This window comes from Epinephelus lanceolatus, chromosome 14, assembly GCF_041903045.1.
Source record: "Epinephelus lanceolatus isolate andai-2023 chromosome 14, ASM4190304v1, whole genome shotgun sequence".
In the NCBI taxonomy this organism is placed as follows: domain Eukaryota; kingdom Metazoa; phylum Chordata; class Actinopteri; order Perciformes; family Serranidae; genus Epinephelus; species Epinephelus lanceolatus.
The window spans coordinates 15747125-15768919 of record NC_135747.1 but is presented as its reverse complement, the minus strand read 5'-3'; the positions used below and the strand labels follow the sequence as shown (position 1 = coordinate 15768919).

The following is a 21795-nucleotide window of genomic DNA, read 5'->3' as shown; positions in this document are numbered from 1 at the left end:
CCTGTAGTTCTCCTACAGGCTTGGCACACAGGAGAAATTTGAATTGGTTGCAATCAGCAACCTTTGCTGTTATATGAAACTAATACTTTCCCAGAGAACAGCATGTGTCCTTGAATATAATTATAAGGACAAACAGCTTCAGTTGCTAATTATAGATAGCTATGTGGACATCATAATATTTCTGCACTGTTACTGACTGTTTGCCAATGTATTAACATAAACCTTCACATTGTCTAACTTGTAAGTGATTTGTCTTTGTTATTGCTCGCTTATACTTCTGCGTCAAGTTGAAGGTGTAGGCTACCTACGGTGTAGGCTCTGCATCGACGTAGCCTGACATGCATCTCCCAGAAATGTAACTACACATTGCAGCAATGCAGACCTCCTGTCTACTTTTGTAATCTGAAATATTTTTCCCTCAATGGAAACTTTTACTTAGCTACTTTAAATTTCACAGTTAAGAAACAATCAGTTGTGATGACAATAAAGCTTCCAGCACATAGCATTATAAGTCTTGTGTGTGAATTATCCTGGCTTCATATAAGTAGAGGAAATCGCCGCTAGTTGCTAGGCTAATTTGTACAATGTATACAATGCCATAGGCTTGTGCTAATAACATTAGCATGTTGTATTTGTGGGAAAAATGCGTCCAGCAAAAGACAAGTGCTTTGTCTGTGAATCCTGCTCATTATTATGAAGCTGATTTGTGTACTTGTGTTTAAAATTGTTGCTATTAATACATGTTTAATGTGTTTTTTGGGTGTGTTATGAATCAATTTAACTTTACAGCACTTCACAGAAACCCCATCTACCACCGACCAGTGTTTTGGAGGTGTAACTGCAGAGTGACACAGACACACCACCGCACAAGTATAAATGCTCACAATGGCATCACATGTGTAGGCTATGGTGTAGGCTTTGCATAGAGCTGACGCACAATCCGCTTTAGGTTTGGTTGGTTCAGATTGACGGTATTTTTCATATTAGTAAGGAACATATGACTGAATTAAAATGGCAGAGCAGACTAGTATGACAGCCGATTTCGTCTCTCACTATATTCTTATGTGAAAAAGTCTAAACTGAGACTAAATCCAAATACGGGTGTTAGAATGAACACTACTCACTGCTTTCTGTCACTGTCTTCCTTGTATTCTCTCCTCTCTCTGATCTTTCTGCTCGTTTGGCTCTTTGCATCAGTTCATGTAGAGCTTCTCAGGCTTACTTGACTGGGATAAACAAGAACTGAACAGCCTTTTCTGCCCGTCTCCACCTACTCAGTTTGATTTACAAGCCTGTTTGAAAATAAGGAAGCAAAAGGAGAATTTCATTTGAATTTGAATTTTTTTTCAGGATAGTTTAACAGCCATGCAAATGTAATCATGTAAAAGGGGCTGAATAAGATTTATATTTCATCATGGGATCATGGGACTATGATAATAAACTAAAACCCTAAAGTATTTTTTGACAGGAAAATGAAATGGGAAGTGGACGTTTTAATAATGGCAGCTGTTGTTCACATATTTCACATTCAGTTTATGAGTTATATCATGATATATCACTTTTTCCATATAAAAAACTAATGCAGTTGCTGATCTGCATTTTCAGTTTGGTTACGTAATCATAATTATACAACGGACAACAAAGCAACAACATTATTTGTTAAAAATGAGCAGCACATTATGATGAAGTATTACCCAGCTCCCTGTGAAACATCAACAAACTCTAAGTGGCTACTGTAAGTGGGCCACTGACACACTCTGTAATCCAATCGTCTTCCCGGCCTGATTCATTGAGGCATTTTTCCTTGTTTCCACAAACAGTTTTGTGTTTATCAGCCACAATTGAGATAAAGTTCTCTCATTTTACTCAGCGTCCAGGAGAACTAAAGACCCCAAGTGCACAATGACACCCACATCCATGATTATTTACTTCCTTTATTCACAGAGAGGACAAGAGAATGGCTTGGATTAACTCATTAATCTCTTGGTACAGGCGGTTTGTCCACGGAAATGGGTTTACACAAATCAAGGTAAATGCAGATTGTTTTTTCCTAATGTCAGCAAAGCTATTTGGAGACCAGTTGTCTTACCAAACTGTTTTGTCAAAGGTTACACAAGCCTTTAAATTACAATGTCAGCATTTATATCAGTTGTTGTTGGTGAAATGGCACTCATTTCTCCTGCTCTAAACCCTGTCTGGCCACTGCCTCCATTTGCTAAGCTGCCATAAACTCTCCAAAAGGAGAGTAAAGTGATGAAGACAGGCTGCTGGAGGAGCTGCAGGAGCATTTATCTGAATGAAATGGAAAGCCTCCTGACAGGTATATGCCAAAACCTCTGTGTAGCAAACCACGCATCACAGTTTGCCGCATAATAAAGTCACCCCCTCGCATCTAATAAATGCCTCTCACCTGACATCACTGGTGCAGAATATCAGCTTTTAATTTTTATATGCTAATAATTAAAGCTAAATGTCTTGACACAACTTTGCTTTAATAGCTCCACTCCTTCTGCATGGATTGAGATGCTCTTAATAGTGTTGAGGATTGAAGTGGGCAGGTTGGGGAGCACTGTGAGCCAGGATATTGGGAACAAATTGACAAGGCTGTCCATTCTGTCTCACTCTTCATTTAGACCCGAATGATCCAGACCAGCTGGCTGGCAGCCAATTTATCTTGGAGAAGATGAGAATGTGAGGGAGGTTCCTGATGAAACGATTCCAGAGGTCCGCTGGGGAAAACTACACTTTTCTTTTTCAAAGCTCAGTACCTTTGCCGAAGTCTGTCTGTCCATTTGTCAATGAGCAGCCCTATCTACTAAAGACGACTTTTTAATTCACTGAATCTGCATGACCTGCAATGTTTTGTTGAAGATGTAATGCTGGTTAGGATAAATGCTGAAATATGCTTCATGTGATGTAATATGTACATATACATATACATATACATACATATAAATTGTATGTATGGACGTAGCCACTGTGACGTAACCCATTGGTGTGCAGCTCCCATTTTAACAGTGTTGGGGGATAACAAGTTACACGTAAGCTGATTAATTACAAAATAAATGTAATTATAACCTGTTTTAATCTGTTAGGCCCACAAATCAAACTGCTGGTGATTAAAGGTTTTATATCCGAATGTACTGTTTTCAATAAAAAGTATGGAGAACATAACATTTATTCCAGTATTGCCCAGTTTAAAACACTAGTTAGAAAAGTAATCAAACGCAATAAGTTACATTACTTTGACGAAACAATTAAAAAAGTTACATTACTTATTACATTTTTAACAGTGATCTATTACTTCATTTCAGACATACCATTTCTAACACAACATTTTGAAGGCTCAAGTTTGGCATTTTGGCCATGGCCATCTTGGATTTTTGGTGACCATATTTGGACGAGAGGGTAGAGATAACAGTAATGGTAACTGCTAGCTTGGTCAGTATATTAACTGCGCTAATGCTAATGCTAGCCATTGCTAGTTAAAAACAGGCTTTGACCTATTACAACAAAATGTACTTAGCAGAAAAACTGAACGTGTGACTCCTGAGAGGGCCTTTTTGTTAACAAGACTGTTTTAGGTGACCAAAATGTTACCATGTTACCATACCAGAAGCTATGGCTAGGCTATACCCATACTCTGTGAATCTGGGTGTATGCTGTGGTTACATTACCTAACCAATGTTGTAGCTGTGTTAGCGACTTGGCAAGTCAGCAGCCATGCTCTAATTATCCATAACTTTAATCCTTAATACATGTTTAATGGGTAAGTTTTATTCTATAAAAATTCACCCAAACAGATGTCATGAATGGGGAAATTAATTAGAAAGATCAAAACAGTTTTTTTATACCAGAATGTAAACACGTTTATCTCTGGAGTTGGGCATGTTAACATGGGGGTCTATAGAGTGTCCCAGGAATGATTTCTAACACCTGGAAATGAGTTAGCATTTTAGAACTCTCGGTTCCCTCGTCTTAAAGTCAAAGGGTTTTTTTAATGAGTTTTTGGTTAGATGCCTGAAATATCTGTGGTTAACACAAGCTTAAGAAACTTTCACATTTTGTTCCACAACACAAAGCATGTCAGTAAATATCCCACATGTGAATTGTGATGCTTTTATGTGTCCCAAAAAGGTGGCTGCATGAGACTACAATCAATTCGAACACCGCTGGACAGCCTTGCTGTGATAGGGATGTTAATTCATGTGACCGCAGTGTTGTTTGTTTACAGCCTAATGCTAGCCTTTTCATTCTCTAGCAATTGCAGGCTTTAAAAATCATAAAAAACTGTGGTCATTTGTGAAGATTATCTTGCTGAGTTTATTTTCTGCAATAATCCAAAATCCAATGGAAAAAATGAGGGAGCCAGGACTACACTAACTGCTGTTTCGGCCTACAGATAAACATCATCGCTGGAGCGCTCTGTGGGGAATGACTCTGTTTTGGAGCCAGCCTTAAAGGGAAATTTCGGTTTATTTCAACCCGTCTCCTATCCTCCTAAATTTGTTTCAAGTCACTAGAGACATAGAAATAATAGTTAGCATGTTAGCCGTTAGCCTAGATACAGCCGTAGCATCAGACCTGTTAAAACGTAAGTGAACGGGCATCCTTTCAAGTGCAAAGTTAGTCCACTAAACAAGCTTTTTCTCCACAAAGACCGCCTCATATAGTTAGGATAAATGTCAGAGAACATATAGAAAACGACATGTAAACGTGTTGTCTTACCTTACCGGTGTGGTGCCATGTTTGTTGTTTACCATTTAGCTAAGGCTGCAACCGGTCCCATTCTTTGCAACAGAGGTATTCCTCTTCTGTGGGCACTGGGACACAGCATTCACAGGTAACGTTATACCACCAATCTCCAGAGCTAAAGCCTTCCAGCAGCCATTCCTCCTCTGTCGTCCTCTACCTGCTGTGCCTCTCTCTCTCTCCTCCTCCGTTCTTCAATTTCATGAAGCTCTTCGTCAGTGTATTCTGGCTCAAATAAATAAGGGCGGCCATCGCCTCTCTATGTGGAAAGCCTATGTACTAACATTCCACATTTAGGTGGTCTTCAGAGTTGTTGTCTTATCTTACGGTGTGTTTACCGTTTACCTCTGCTTCCCAAAGCGCGGCCGAAATATTGCGAGAACAAGCAGCGATCTCATACCGTGCCTGAAATCTCGCGAGAACAAGCAGCAGCAGCTGCAAGGCAGAACCGGACAGTAGCCTGAAAAGTTCATTCATTTATTTTATGAAAGATTTATAGAATAATGGCTGACTTTTTGCCAGACTTCGACTTTGTGGAGGAGGAATTTGACTTTGCAGAGTTTGATGGCTGCCCTTATTTATGTGAGCCAGAATACACTGATGAAGAGCTTCGTGAAATTGAAGAACGGAGGAGGAGAGAGAGAGAGAGGCACAACAGGTAGAGGACGAGAGAGGAGGAATGGCTGCTGCAAGGCTTTAGCTCTGGAGATTGGTGGTGTAACGTTACCTGTGAATGCTGTGCCCCAGTGCCCACAGAAGAGGAATACCTCTGTTGCAAGGAATGGGACCAGTTGCAGCCTTAGCTAAATGGTAAACAACAAACATGGCAGCACACTGGTAAGGTAAGGTGTCGTTTTCTATATGTTCTCTGACATTTATCCTAACGATATGAGGCGGTCTTTGTGGAGAAAAAGCTTGTTTAGTGGACTAATTTTGCACTTGAAAGGATGCCCGTTCACTTACGTTTTAACAGGTCTGACGCTACGGCTGTATCTAGGCTAACGGTTAACATGCTAACTATTATTTCTATGTCACTAGTGACTTGAAACAAATTTAGGACGATAGGAGACAGGTTGAAATAAACCGAAATTTCCCTTTAAGTGGCTATTTGAGGAACTGCAGTTTTTGGCACTTGCTTCAGCTTCATATTTTAGCCTCAGAGGTTGCTGCTTGGTATCGAACATATCTGTCTTTTTTTTAAATACAATATCTGCCTGTGTCAACTGAAGCTTGATTATGGTTAAATGGTTACCTTTAGGCAGCACAAAGCCCATAGTTAAGGTTCGGGAAACATAACCTCCAGTAATGAGCACACAGATTATGTTATCCTGAGATCCTAAGGTGATGTATCTTCAGAATTCAGGAACCCCTCTTCTGTATGTCACGTCAAGTAATCAATCACCAGCATTAAGGGGTAAATGGCACAGCTCAAAAGTAGACTGCTTTCCTGAGAAAAGTTTGCCACACCAACAGTATTGTTCAGATTGATTTAGCCTTACAGTGAATCATTCTTGCAATGCTTACGCTGCCATTATTGGCAGTGTGTGTTTAGGTAATTTACAGAAGCCATTTGTCTCTGCGCTGAGGCTACACAGAGAGAGCTAAGCTTGCATGTGTGGGTAGGAGGAAGGCAACTAGCTGGAAAGAGCTGCTGCCGCCGGACTCGGAGTGGGAGGTTCAGCTCAGTGGAAGCTGAATACTGCAGATTCGCTGATGAATGATTTTTTTGAAAAACAAAACAAAAAATGAATCTTTTGTTTGTTTGTTTGTTTGTTTGTTTTGTCCAGCTCTAATAGGTATCTGGGAACTAGGGACTCCTTATGGTCCGTGTAGCTTTTCAGCCACATCTAAAATTTATGTAGAATATCACCCCCCTCAAGTGTTCAGCTCATTAATGAAGCCAAATGAACTCAAACACAGTCTGCCTGAATACCCTTCCCAAATGGCACACAAACACACACACTCTCACTAAGTGAAACAAATGCACCATGTTTTAACGCTTCCCCCGGCAGGTCAACAAATGCAGTGCTCAGGAGAGGCAGTTCCATCCACACAGCTTTACTGTTTATTTGCATATTAAATGGTAACACTATCATAGACACAAAATATTCCAAAGAGGTCGGTGAACACCCTCCATACCAACAGCCATCTACTTAACTGGAGCACCTGATGACACTCACTGGCTGAAAAGAGTTCAGTAAATTTCACTAATATGCCCACTGAATTCTGAGAGGTGTACAAGTGGAACATTTGGCCCGAGGGTGGAGGTAGAGGAAAAGTCAGCAGGCCATCGCAATCATTGGTGGTACTTGTTAAGGCATCTTACTCTACACTGTGCTACGGGATGAATGGACAACTTAACAAATGGATTGCTGACTGCCCAGTATTGGTGTCCTTGGACCCTGCTGCTTGAGACGAAAAAACAAAACAAAACACATCAGCATTCTCTCAGAGGATCGCATATAAATTGTTTCCTCTCAACAACTTATTGCAGTAGAAGGAAAGTGGTGACATTTTTTTAACGTTTCTTCCAATATTTGCCCTGTTTGGAATACTAGCCAGTGTGAGCCAGTTCTGCTCTACTGTTTTTTTAATCCTATGCTTAGCGTCACTAATAAGAATTAATTCTTACAATAATTCATTCAGCCAGCAAACTCTTTTCTATCTGATTGTGCCACCTTATCCCTGATCAGTGAAGCTCTCACAATCGCACAGGACCCAGATCATCTACTGCACCAGTACTTCACCCCCTTCCCTTCTGGATGCAGGTATAGACTACCCAGGCCTGTTTTAGCAAGAGCTTTGTTCCCACAGCCACACAAGCTTTAAATAAGTACCCTCCTCTTGATTTTACAAGAAATCCAGTCTGTGTCGTGTAGAATGTCAAACCACTTCTTTGTCTTTTGTATAAATCTGTATGTCCTAGGAGTTTGTGCACCTACTGTTGGAAGTTATTTTTTCTTGAGGACAAATAGTTAACAATGAACTATTTATTACTGTACAGTAATGGTACAGTAGAGCAGCATTTCTGACAAGATGATTTTAATTTCCATAATTTTTCTTCGTCTATCTAATGTACTGTTCCCCTCAGCTCTGTTGAGCATTTTAGCATCCTTCAGCTCATTGTTTTGGTCTTATGACCCATATCAATTTAGTATTAGTTCAAACTCATCAATCTGCTTCAACCACAGCAGGGACCTGTTTTCAGTGAGAAGGACAACCTTCTGTACACTACCTGACCTACACCAAGCAGATGATAGAGTCAGCTGCTAGCTGGTGAGTACAGTGGAGCATTTAGCCAGCTAGCAGGATATTTTTTTAGTAACTAATAAAAGCCCGCTCCAAATGATTGCTGTGTCTGCTGGAGGTGTTAGTAGGCAACTGTATGCTAACATGTTTGAAACATCGGGTCCATGTCATTGGTCCGACAGCCCATTGGTCCGACATCCCATTAGTCTGACGGTCCACGGTGCTGAACGGCTCCCGGCGGACGTATTTCTACCTTGATGGTGCGGTGCGACCAGCTCTGGTTCAGCTGGGAAAGGCTTGAGGCAAAGCAGACTCACGGCTTATGTGTTTGCCACTTTCTTTTTCATTTTAACCCACACCATGATCTTTTCCTGACCCTAACCAAGTGGTTTTTGTGCCTAAACCTAACCAGACCTTAACCACAGGGCATCATGATGATTTCAGAACAATGGGACTTCGGAACAATGGGTTTAATATGGTCGGAACAATGGGATGTCGGACCAATGGGCTGTCGGACCAATGGGCAGTTCCCTGCCACATCAGCTTTTTAAGGTGACAGTGTCAGGCGAGGTTTATACTTGCCTTAGTGTCCCTCGTACGAGGTTCATACCCAAAAAATGACATCATCACATCCTTTGATACAAGGGCAAAGGTTTTGAAAGTTGTTGCAGCCCTTGGTGGTGCACCTCTAAATTTAAGGTGCATACTGCGCATGATGTGCATTTCAGTTCAACATGGATGTCTTCGAGGGTAGGCTAGCTGAGCAGATTTGCCTGTACAGACATGTCTACGACTCTTCATTGAGAGACCACAGGAAAAGTCAAATGGCCTTTAATTCTTGGAAAGAAATGGCTGCTATATTGGGGACGAAGGAGCTATTTGCTACAGGATGTGGAATAACGTGAGAGATTGCTGTAAAAGCTAAAAAAAAAAAAAAAAACGCATGGAAAGAGTAGCAATCTACGCAGGAAACAAAGCCATATAAAATAAATTCAACTTGGAGACAATCAGTTGTGACTACAGTAGGCTACACAAATGCAATGTTCGTACGTTAGTGTTTGCTACTGTTGCCAGGCAGCCTACTTTTCTGGTAACACTCATTGACCTCTTACTTAACCACAGAATATTTTCCTTGACCACCCCCCAGCATTTTGGAGCATATTGCGACAAACAACATGTTAATGATAAACGTCTCTATGCATGCTCGTAGCTTGCGGCACATCTGCAGAGGCTCGCGCCGTGGTTTCTTGCATGAGTATAAACAAAGCTTCAGTGTTGCGTTTACAGCCTGTTGTGCTGCCCCCAAGTGGCCAAAAATCGATTCATGCAGCTTGAAGGTAAATATGGCTAATTGAGTCTAAGGTGTAGCCTATAAGGTGATGTAGGGGATGAACATATAGAAAAGGAGCTGTTGTGTTACAACCCAGATAAAATGCACAGAGTTAAATACAGAGCAAATGGGGAATTGATGGATAATAAATTAATTCTTCCACCATGTCTCTGACCTACTTACAAGATCAAAAGCTAAATCTTCGGTCTTAAACTCTAATAACAAAGCACCATTATATTCCTGTGATCATCCACACCAAGTAAAATTTAATATCATCCTTTTCTGTTTCTAATTACAAGCCCAAAGCATTTCCATTATCAAAATAATCTTAAATCTCTTGCCCATCGTTCAGCTACTCCTACACGGTTATATCATTGGTCCCTGGTGGCTTCCAGCTCATTGTTTGTTGGCTCTGTTGAGCAGTGAAGCTCTTTATGCAGGAGTTGTTTGTTTTCTGAATGTTAACAATGACCTGCCAGTCATCACTGCTGATCAGAGTACTGAATGAGCTCTGCCTTCCTCTCTGTACCCTTGAGTCTGATTTCCAGCTCCCCAGGCAATTACAGTTCATTTGGCTGCATGCAAGGGAAACGGCATTGCCCTACTTCTCAGACTCTTCAGCTCTGTTGAAGGTTGAAGACACAGTGTACTTAAAAAGGATCTATTCTATTCCATATATCTGTAGCCTAGTCTGGTCATATTTTCTATGTTGAATCAAAGACCCCAACCCCCCTACAAAAATGTATCCTTCAGCAAATGATCTCTCTCAAGCAGAAAAGAAACACCCAAAATATCAGCCTTTGTATCTGTGCAGACGGTGTTATGAATTTGCGCTTCAACACCACACAGTATTAAAATGCCACACTCAAAGATTAAGGAGTTGATATGCAGAGAGGAGAATTCAGCAGAAGCACAGTGGGCTAGAAGCTTGTCATGGAGCCGGTGCTATAAAACACAAGGAGTGAGGCATTTTGTGTTTAATGACAAAAGGTTTATGTGCTGTCTTTCTCCCAGACTGTGGCTGTGGTTTGTTCCAGCACGTCTTTTTCGACACTTTTTTTTTTTTTTTTTTAGCCTCTCCCCTTTGTGAGGTTCTGTGTTGTTCATCTAAGTGCTGTTGGTCCTCATGATGCATGGGAAATCAATGATGCTGTTGAGAATCTATCTGAGTTTATCTCCAGGCCATGATCCATATTAGCAACCCTCCTGCCCCTGCACCTTCATTGTAATGATCTGTCATTTTTAGAAACTGCAGCCATTTGTAAAAGCTACGCCACGCTGATCAATGTTGTTTACAAATTCAGCAGGTAGGCTGCAAAATTATTCCTTATAAATCATGCAGCACCTCCTGCTCCCCAAGATTCCCACAAAGATATCCACTTGTGATGGCATCCCTGTCAGAAGAGGGGTGGGGTGGGGGGCATGGTTGGTGGAGCCGGCTGTGGTGGGGTCAGCTCTCTGTATTCTCAGATGTCTTCTAATTAATCTGGACAGCTTCCAACAATGTGAGAGGCCCACTCCGGTTCATCTCTCACCTCATGAGAGTGAGTCTTGACCAAACTGTCACTTTTCAGCACAGTTCTGTGTGAAGACAGTCACACTCTCTGACCTCGCCCGTGTCAGCCTGGCTCACTGCCATATTCCCTGAGCGTGAGTTTAGTGGCATGCCGATGGAAAGCAACAGGATCCTCAGTGACAAGTGTAAACACATATAAACCTTTTTTTGAGTCTTTATTTTGGCAGAGAGAGATGTTTTAAATGTAACATTGTACTTGGGAGAAATCAACCTAGTTTTATTGACTTGTACTTTTCTGTCGAACATGATTTTATAACCTCTTTCCTTTGTCCTATACATTTACCAATTATAATGAAAGACAGACAGAAAGGAAGAGATACCCTCCATGTGAGAATCACAGGAAATCCTCCCCAGTCATGTACCACTGTTATCGGCAGCACATCTCATAGCAGGATTCTAATTTTGAAGATTGACTTTGCTGAGGTCAAAAGACGGGGATGTCAGTGTATATCTCAGATATGAATTGTCAAAGCCTGAAGGGAAAACTCTCTAACTAGAATGCCATAAAGTACCTCAGGTTCATGTTGCTTGGCAACAAAGAGTCTCTGAAAAGATTTGAATGCAGCTCAGACATGGCTAAATGAAAAGCTGCTTGAGGTAAATATCTGCCTTAGTTGCGTCTTCTCTGTGATGTTCTCTAATTATAAGGCAGCCGGGCTGCTGAGTGTGGAATATTCAGGCGGCATCAAACCAGAAAAATTGGCTAATCTTTCCACCTCACCTCAGCTGCTCATGATGAAGCAACTCTGCCTTATCGCACAGAAGCTGGAGTTAAGGTAATTAGCTGTTTGTTTTAGGAAGCTTAATTAGTATTGTTTAATTACCTTCATTAGATGGAACACTCTACTTACACTAACAGATTTGGCACACTTACTTTGCGGTTTATCCCAATCAAATGAAACAAAAAAGTTTCTAATTGTGTATTGAAATGCAAAGTATAGGGACTCATTAACTTGTTCTAGGTTACAGTGCCAACATCTTGATCATTACAGGAGCACTGTGTTTAGCTCCTGACAGTCGTCCAGAGTTTGGCAAACTATGAGGGAGGATTTTGTAGTGACTGAATCGATACTCTGAGGACACCTTACTCTTCTGGAAACTAAGCAAACATGCAAGAAACCTTCATCAGCCTACAATAAAAAGGAAAATCAATTATTTGCTTCCAAGCAATAACAACAACAACAAAAACAAAAAAAGGCAGGAAAAACACAAAGGATAATTCGAGGTGATGAAATATGGAGAAAACCATCTTCACACAGACTTATACAGAGAGCGATCCGCCCCCGCACTTATATTCCAACACTCTCAACCATGCTGACAAATCACCTTTGACTGCATGCCGGGTGAACCCACCCTCCCCCCGCTGAGTCACCCAGAGCTGTATTACACCCAGAGAGTTGGTCTGAGCCAATCTACTCTGCTGAGCGAGACGCTGCATGTTTCAACTCCTGCCCTGTAGTCACACCAGCCACTGCAAGCTACATGCAATTCTCCATTCAGTGCTCATTGATGCAATTAGAAAAGAATTAACATGAAATATGCATGCTGCCCTGAGACACAACACAGAGGAAGCAGAAAGTTTGGTCTCCGCTTGAGTGCCAAAGCGGCTTGAATTCAGACATTGTAATGGAAAAGAGTTGGCACCCAGAGACTCCCCCTCTCTGATTATTCCTCATTCTTCTGTGAAGGAAAAAGAAGAGCACATGTGAATAGATTCCCCACTGCCAGGGTTTTATTTGACTCAACCAAATTGGAAGCAATACAAAGCAATTGGTGTGCTGACGAACACCATCTACAATCCTCTGAACTGGTGCCAGTGTAATTTATTATTATATGACATAATTGTCTCTCTTTCTTCTTGCTCTGTGGGTGAGGGCTGCTGTTAATGCTTGGTCAGCAGAAGCAGGGCCAGCCGGCACGTGTTTCTGATAGTATCTTAAGGCTCCTGGTCTCCATCTGCCAGTCCCTTATTATATCCTACCTCCAATTTGTACATAGGATCTTATCTACATTTCCATTAGCCTCAGGCTGAGGCTTTGCCATGATTGCTAAGTGGGTGCACCGACTGGGCCGTGTTCGCTGTCTATATCTGTGGCCCTGGTCTGTCTGCTGTTTCCCATTTGCGTCTCATGGGATGAAATCCACTGTGGATATTCGTAGAGATGAAAGATCAGGCAAAAAGTGTGCCCTTAATGTAGTTCTCTCTCTGCTGGTGCTTTACTTGTAGCACTTATGTTTCTGTACTCCTGCAACTCAGCAAACAGTATTCCATTAAGCGATAGGGAATATGTCCCAGTACAGCGCTGGCATGATATGTAATTTCACTCTCCGAACTAGCCTGCTATTGAACCAAATGAATTGCCTCTACAACCCTTGAGTGCAGGATTTTTGATGTCAATGTCCCACAATATACCTCTGTATAAAACCTCATGTGCTTTCGTTTGCAGTACAGAAAAAAAAGTGAAGTTAATTCCTTTACCCAGCCCCGTAAACACAATCAAATCAAGACTGTGGTGCAGAAAGCAGCAAAACTGGAGGTCGGGCCGACAGTGTTGGATCAAGGTAATGCTCTATTGGTAACCAATATGTTCTCCACTGTGATGAATGAAGCTATGTTTTGGAAACCTAATCATCTGCTTCTTTTTTAGCTTGGTACAGACAGGTGCAAGAAAACACAAAAATAAATTCAAAACCATTTCCAATTTCCAAAATCTGATGAGTAGACCAGGGCAATAACACGCTCTGATTAAGCACTGTGTTCCTGTCCTCTGTTCTCGCCTCATTACACCAGTCGGCTGTATCATTTAGTCTTGTTTGGAGAGGCAGATTTGTTTTACAGAAGTGGCTGGTAAATAAATGCAAAGCTTGGATGCTCACAGTGACTTGTTTACTCCATCCAAAGTGTTGTAACAGTGTTGTTCCCCAGCTCCCCACTAGATGGCACAGTATCTTCTCATTATGCAGCAGTAGCAGAGGAGGGGCTGCTCTCAATTCAGTGACAGGAGCCTATATCCACATGAGACACTGCAATCCAATTTCTAACCTTTTGTGTACAGCTAACTTCCCCCAATCTTACTTGTGGATGAAGAATCGCTCTGTCACCGCGCAGTCTCTATCATAACCAGCTCCCATTTAAAAAAAGATAAATCCTTGTGACCTTTATTGCAACGGACAACTGATGAGTCAGTTTTTTCAGGTCAGCTCAGATTGAGATGTTCTGCTTTTGTGCTTCTTTTGTCAAAGATTTAGTGTGTGTTGCAGAGAGGAGGGAGCTTGTCACAGCTGTTGCTTACTGAGGCCAGAGAGCACGCTGCACGAGTAATGCACCTAAAGGCCGGCATTTCACACAGAAAGCACTTTCCTGTACTCTCCTCTCGGTGTCGGGGACTGGCTGCATTTACACAAACATCTGGAACAAGCTGCCACTACACTGCTTTTTTTTTCCTCTGTCAAACTTTCAGCTCCAACAAATAATATTATCCTTGTCACAGTGTCAGACACTCACAAAAGCATAGTGCTGGTCTTGCTGTATGTATTTGCTGGAGGAAAAAAGAAAAGTTTTCATTTTGCTTGAACATGGCTGAGCTGGGAAACAAACAACCTTTCCATGTTAACAATGCAGCATTGCAAGCTGTAAGAGTTCACTGTTTCCTGCAGCTATCTCTGTGCCAGATGTGTCCAACACTTTCTCAGAGATCATGACCATAGAGCAGATGCTTCATGGCAGAGGCTGAATTGGTTTGGTGGACAACTGGGTTTTGGCCAAGGGGAACAAAGCAAATTGACAAAAAGGCATTGTTTATTTAATTACTGATTGGTCTGGCTGAGAGGACTCTCCCACTTACAACCGATGACAACCATCACCACCTTCCCTTTCTCCTCTGATTTTAGCCTCTCATTTGCTCATCTCCAAAGGTGCCTGGCAATATCGCGTGCAGTAATCCTTTGGTTAGTATGCAGCATTTCACAGGCTCGGTGCTGGAATCTGGGGAGGCACACTCGAGTCTGCAGGTGTTTTCTTGCTCCAGCTCAGTAAGCCTCTGCTCTATCTTGTGTAATTAGGAGATAATGAACCCCTCCCCTCGCCTCCCCCCCCAGCTCTGCCAAATCATCTGCCACTGTTGAACTGTCAAATCATACACGGGTGACTCCGATAGATCTTCCGCGCCGCTTCACTCAGCTCTGACTTCAGACTTGTCAAAATGTCTTCTTCTCTTCTCAGCATTTGCTTAAGGAAGAAAATGCCAGATTTATTAGCTCTCCATGCAAAATTAAACCTTTCGGAAAAAAGAAGGCAAACATCCATAATACAGACATAATAATATCATGCCAAAACAGTATTACTTCAGAATTTAACTATTGCATTACTTGGTTATTATAATTTTGGATAATTTTTAGAAACTACTGCTGCTTGTGGTTGTGTTTCTAACCAGTTCTGTTACATTGCTCTTGGTTGTTTGGTTCCAGGTCTTTGGAGCAGTGAAGTTAAGGCTGGGGGTTGAAGTCGATGATTCAGGTAAGAGCTTGACACCTTGAGGATATTATGAGACCTGCAACAAGTACAACAGCTGTCATAGAATCCATCTGCCTGGTGGTAAGACAGCGCTGGACCAATTTACACACACTTTGTGCACAACTTACCACTACTCGGCTTTCAGAACAGCCATAAGCAAATCTTCCGCTGAGGTGAGGACAAGCAACAACAATATGAGTATGGCAGCAATGGGAGAATCAGATTCAGTATCGGTGGATACAGCAAGAAGTGGAGTATGGGGCTCATTTCTTTTTAAAGGAGCTCCATAAACAGAGCATGTTCTAAAATAAAACAAACACGCACCTGTCAAGGAAGGTAAGGGACTGCGCTTAAAGGCATTCTATTTTATTTGACTCTGCAGGAAACTCCCCTGTTACTTTGTTCAGCCTGGGGATGATTTAAACACACTTTGAAGATTTGATTTTTAACATGAGAATACTTTGAACCATCCCTGTTTGTCTCTCAAGGAGCCTCCTCCTCGACAGGGGAAGGTTTCATTGGGTTGAAAATGTGGATACAGATTGAATTCATGATGCAGACTTTTTTTTTTTTAACATGGGCCTTTTAGGAATTATTTTTGCCAAGTTGTCAAAGACAGTTAGTTGACATGTTGACAAAGGACAGATTTATCCCTCACTAATGCAGTCACATGGAGTTACTCTTAGGGGATCCAACACCAGCCCAGTCTCCAGAGAACCTTTCTACAAAATGTTCAGATTAAATGTATATGAGCTAAGTTTCTCATCTAGAGGATAAATGAATGGTGGATGGTGTGACACCTAGGTGAGGCAGATGTCAAGTAGCAGACAGCAGCAGACCACTATTCAAGACCAGCAAACAACAAAAGCAGGTATTTCTTAATGATACATGGTTTTTGTGCCTTCGGGTCCAACAAACATCGACTTCCAACCAAGAGAGCAGTGTTTATGTCCCGTCAGATTCTGAAGCCAAACCCTGTTCTTTTTTTCCTAAACCTAACCACATGCTTTTGTTGCCCAAACCTAACCATGTGTGTTTGTTGGTGAAAGAAAAAAAAAAAGTCAATTCGTGGTGTTGTACCGATGTTCTCATTTATATCCTGTGAAAACGAACACGTATCTTGAAAGAAGACAATGTATGTAACAGGCAGAACTTGACATGGTGTCCCACAACGTCAACATCCAACGCACCCAGGGTACCTTGCATATTGTGGACGTGGAAAGTCCATGACTAAATGTCAATATGTGACGAGGTCAGAGTGAGAATGTGTTGGGAAAGCAAACAAATGGCTAAAGTCAAGAGGGCTTGAGATTGAAGCAAACTTGTTTTATAAGGTAAGATTGTGTTTTTAGCCTTAGAGCTTTTGAGCAGAAATGATTCGTAAAGATTTGTATTATTGTTCGCCAGCTCACAGTAAATATCCCTTGTTCTTTCAACGTGGGGTTGTGTTGTTACTGACTAACCAGTATTTGAATCCGTTGTGTGGATCTTTCAGTTTCCCTTTTTGAATGACGAATACAGACTATGGCTGCTTGCTGTTATAAAGGGTAATTCCCTCTCACTCAGGTGCAGAACACACGTGCTAGTTGTTCTGCGCCTGAGTGAGAGGGAATTACTATAGCCTGTGCAGCTGTCTTTATTGAGACACAGTTGATGTGAGGTGACCCATCAGTCGACCTTTGGCGATTGGGTTGCCGATACAGGGATGCATGTTAATTCATGAGTAAACACCAGCGATTCATATCTGTCAGTGGATTAAAGACTCACCTCTTAGAAAAAATGTGGCTTAGATTTAGAATCATAATTATTAACATGCTATTAATTTTGCAGGCTGTACCAAAGTAGAAGCTGTAATAAAACTCTGATCAGTGACTGACTATAAAAACACAAAAATGGAGCAGACTGGGAGTTTTAAGCATTCAGCTGCCATACAGTGTAATAAGACACTGGCTTTGCAGATTCCTCTGAAAATGCAGTATACCCAAACTTCACCGCAGAGATCAGAGTGCATGGTGGGCTTTTTGATAGATCTGAAGCAGGTTTGGGTTTTTATCAAGCACTCACACAGAGACACCCACAGTGACTATTAAGGGGAGGCTAGAAATTGCGACCTTCTGCCACGGCGGGATGGTTTGGGGTAAAGTGACACATTGATTTTATTGACTGCTAATGGGATATACTATATTTACAGAGCCAGGAGATGCCACAGCTTTGCCTTGATTGCAAAGCTCCATTTGGACTCACCTGCACAGCTTTAGCTGACACTGAGAGCCCACAACAGTTTTTTACACTGTTTTTGTGAGTTGGTTCAGTCGAAGGTTTGTCTTTCCTGTTTCCTCAGTATCTCTAGAGGCCAAAGTGCAGCAGCTCCTACAACTCTCCTAAAAAATCTTCACACAGCTCGGGTGTCATTCATTCTGCTGCATAGTGTTTAAAGGCTTGTCATTCAGATATCTTAACCTGCGAGTGGGGAGACACTGTTTTGATCATTCACATAAATACCTACACATAAATAATCTAAGTACACTATTGATCCAAGAAGCCTTGTGTTTTGCTGCAAGTTGCAGGAGTTAAAGCTGAATTCTAGGCATTTCTCAGAGTTACAGAATCTTTTTCAGGTAGTCTGCAAAAGGAATCAAGAGTCAACCCCAAAGGAGTTTTGACACAGCACTTACTTTTCATTTAGAGATTGTAAGTGTTGAATATTTCTGTGAGCAACGGAGAAGACACTTAACACAGTAGCTTTTATCTCTGACTTGCCTTGACTTTGGGGCCGTAAACAAAAAAGTGAATGCAACAACATTCATGAACAAATATTTCAATTTATAAAAAAATCTAGAAAAAATATAGCGGTGAGAAAGAGAGAAAGGATGCTTTTTTGGGCATAGACCAGAAGGCACATCTCAGATGAAACATGACATTTCGATTTCAAGAGTTTGGATAAGAAGGTGTGTTGGTGTTGTGTGTCCAGTCACAAAATCTTTAAGAATATCTCATTTCTTCTCCTACTGTGTATTCTTGCTAAGATTTTTAGTGTGAGTCCAGGAGGCTGCCTAAAGCAGCAGTTTTACTGAGTCCTTTGGATAATCTGGATGAATAAAACAGGAACATGGAGTGATGTGAAAATGTATTTTCAGGGTCAGTGAACCCGTTTCTTGGAACAAGATCTCAGATCTCCACAATTCAGGCCTTAAAAAATAATAATGTAATCATCTGATTGTCTGTGTGTTCACGTCTTTTTTATATGTTCAAAATAAATACAAAAAATGAAACTGCATCAGCTATTATGCCGTCTAAGAAATGCAATGCTTCTATGAAATGTAATGTTTTTCTCAACAATATCCACTACTGGAAACCAAAGCATGATTAAGGTTATTGTGGTCATGTTCAGGTAACTCAAGCACCTACTTAAGGTTAGAAAACCTTGGTTAAGTGCTCCATACACATAACCAATTATTTTCACAGCCTTAACCACACATGGGACATGGGGATTGTTGTCCTTCGTATGCCCAGCCGTCTTCTTGTCCCTATTAACACCGCAGGGTTGCAACAGAGTAAAATATATCATAACTGATAAGAAAAAAGCACAAAATGCCAAACCTAGGAGCCAGAAAAAAATTGGATTTTCTTTTAGCTTTTGTGTGAAACCAAACACAATTGAAAAAGAAACAACTGGAGTACCAATTAATTCTTCCTATATTCCTATACATTATTGTAGTAACTATTGTGCTTATTTTAATCTTATCATTTGGGTATTTTAGAAAACAAGTGCGTCTTTGCATTAAGGGAATCCACCTTTTAAAGGTTGTGGTAAAGGGCAGCAGCCACAGGGCTGGGCAGGGCCCCAGCTGATATTGACAGCATCTCTAAGTGATGTCTCCAGATCCTTCATGCATTATTCATGCATTGACTGGTGGGACGACTCTCCCCAACTAGACTTCCCTCAGAGATTTCACACTGGCCTGTGTCTATGCCAGCTTTGCTTAGGCTAAAGAGCATACCTGGAGGGAAAATACACTATATTTATCTTCTACATATTTATTGGAAAGTTAGCATTCAGAATGAACCAGGTCTCTTTCTCTGGTCTTAGGAACCAAACTGTATAATCAGTGAAACACAACAAACTCGAAAAAAACACCTGGTATTAAAGCAAACTGTCATAAAGTATTGAACAGTATTTTTAGATTCCTCTCAGTAGTCTACAGATGTAATACCACTATAAACACGAGTCTTCATAGGTCACCTCTGTGCTAATTAATACAGATAAACGAATGAATAATCTGCCCTTATCTCAGACACCTGGTAATTATGTATAATAGTTCAGAATTGCATTCATTTAACATGCTAATTAAAGGCTTAGCATTTATGGCTGTGCCTCAGAGGCTGATTTTGTTAAAGAAACACAGCCTAACTGATGTTTAAGGCACTTGGGTGCCTAGGCCTATTTCTTCAGATCAATGTTAGTCTTTCATCAATTGATGATCTTTTAGCTGCCACACAATTGTTCATTTATCTCAACAAGGGTGATGGATACAATTGACCTTCTCCTCCTAATGAAATGGCATTTGTACCGCCAAGCTGTGCACAAAACATCTTGCTGCTCTAAGAACTCTGTGCTTGTTTGCTACTGTAATTTTCTCCCTTTTTTCAGTTCTCAAAGGTTGAAAAGAAAGAAGGGATAGCTTTGCATTAAGTGACAGCTACATACAAGATGTGCACAATCTGCATCTGACAGGAAGCTTTCATCATCATGGTAAATGTCTATCTAAATGCAACACTATTTTCTCCTCCACACATCAAAACAGATTATGATACTAAATGTTAAATACATTGCTTCCGAGATCTTGTTCCTGATTAGTTATAAGTTGGACATGTGTATTCCCTAATGACTTTTGATTTGTACAAATGGTGTTAGTGCTAAGAATAAATAGCCTACAAACATGAAAATGAAATTTGTTGCATCATATTGCCATTTGCTCTTCATAGATACTAAGTTATGTGTTGAAATTAATTATATAAGTCTGTATACATTTGTTCAAACTTTACATGTTGTGGACTTCCTCTGAGCTCTCCATTTTTCCCCATGGATACATGATCTATTTGCTCAGTGGCGCATAAAGCCGACTAAGTTCAATTGCTGTGTATAAAATTACCTGGATGCTAGTTTCTGTTTAGCGCTCCACTAATTTGAGTGGGGAAAAAAATGATCTAATTGTGTGGCTCTAATAGATTCTCCAAATGTTATCAGATTGAATAGATCGAATTCTGATGGTGAAACGAATCCATTTGTGGGGGTTGTGACACTCAAAAAAATGTATCCACTGACAGCCCTGTGCACTTCCTGGGGGCCTGGTTTCCCTCTCGTTGTCCAAAGACATGCAGGTTAGGTTCACCAGCGACTCTAAATTGTGAAGACAATAAAGCCTCCACAGAATGGAATTTTAAGTCTTGTTTGTGATTTATCCTGACTTCATATGGATAGAGATAATCTCAGCTAATTGCTAGGCTAATTTATACAATTTAAAATGCCATAGGCTTGTGCTTATAACATTAGCATGTTATATTTGTTTGGAAAACATGTTTAGTATAAGACAGTTGTTTTGTTGATGAGCCTTGTGAGTTGTAATGGAACCGAATTTTGTGACGTTACCTTTGCTGTTTTCCCTGGCTTCATGTGAGTAGAGGAAAAGTCTGCTAGCCACTAGGCTAATTTGTACAATATAAAATACCATAGGCTTGTGCTTAAAACATTAGTATATTGTATGGGGAAAATGTGTCCAGATGAAGACAAATGCTTTGTCTGTGAATGCTGAGAGTTATAGTGAAGCTGATTTGTGTACTTGAAATTTTCTCTATTCAGTCATTTTTAATGGGTGTTCTGGGTGTGTTTTGAACATAGACTGTAATAAACTGTCAAAATCAACTAAACTTTACAACACTTCACAGAAACCCTGCTGCCAAGAGTTTTGGAGGTGTAACTGCACAGTGATACAGACACATCACTGCACAAGTATAAATGCTCACAACGGCATTGGCCACATGCAGAGGCTATGGCGTAGGCTCTGCATAGAGCTGATGCACAAGTATAAATCCCACTTGAGAGTGCGAACATGAGTGTGAAGGCTGTCCGCTAACTTGGTTTTCATTCCTAATGATGATCCAGGCTGCAGCAAAGCAAGTGGCTCTGTAGCCTTACACCTAGAACACACCGCCTGCATGAGCAGCACATGTGTAGCGCAACCTCTTATATTTTATTTTGGCACCCGTGTTAACAACCACACTGCTGGCGTGAGCGGTGCTGCTCAGGCGCGGCGTGGCTGCTGCTCAGCTGCAGAACATCTAGATAACAGGAGTCTCGCCTATTTTATCTGTATG

At 41.1% G+C, this 21795-nt stretch overlaps 1 long non-coding RNA gene across 1 annotated transcript; it reads left to right on the top strand.

Moving 5' to 3' along the window:
• Nucleotides 1-1237: 1237 nt before the first annotated feature.
• On the top strand, nt 1238-3108 carry LOC144466800 (uncharacterized). Its single transcript, XR_013493232.1, has 3 exons — nt 1238-2029; nt 2242-2320; nt 2634-3108. It is a non-coding gene; the product is annotated as an uncharacterized LOC144466800 (long non-coding RNA).
• The last annotated feature ends 18687 nt before the right edge of the window (nt 3109-21795 follow it).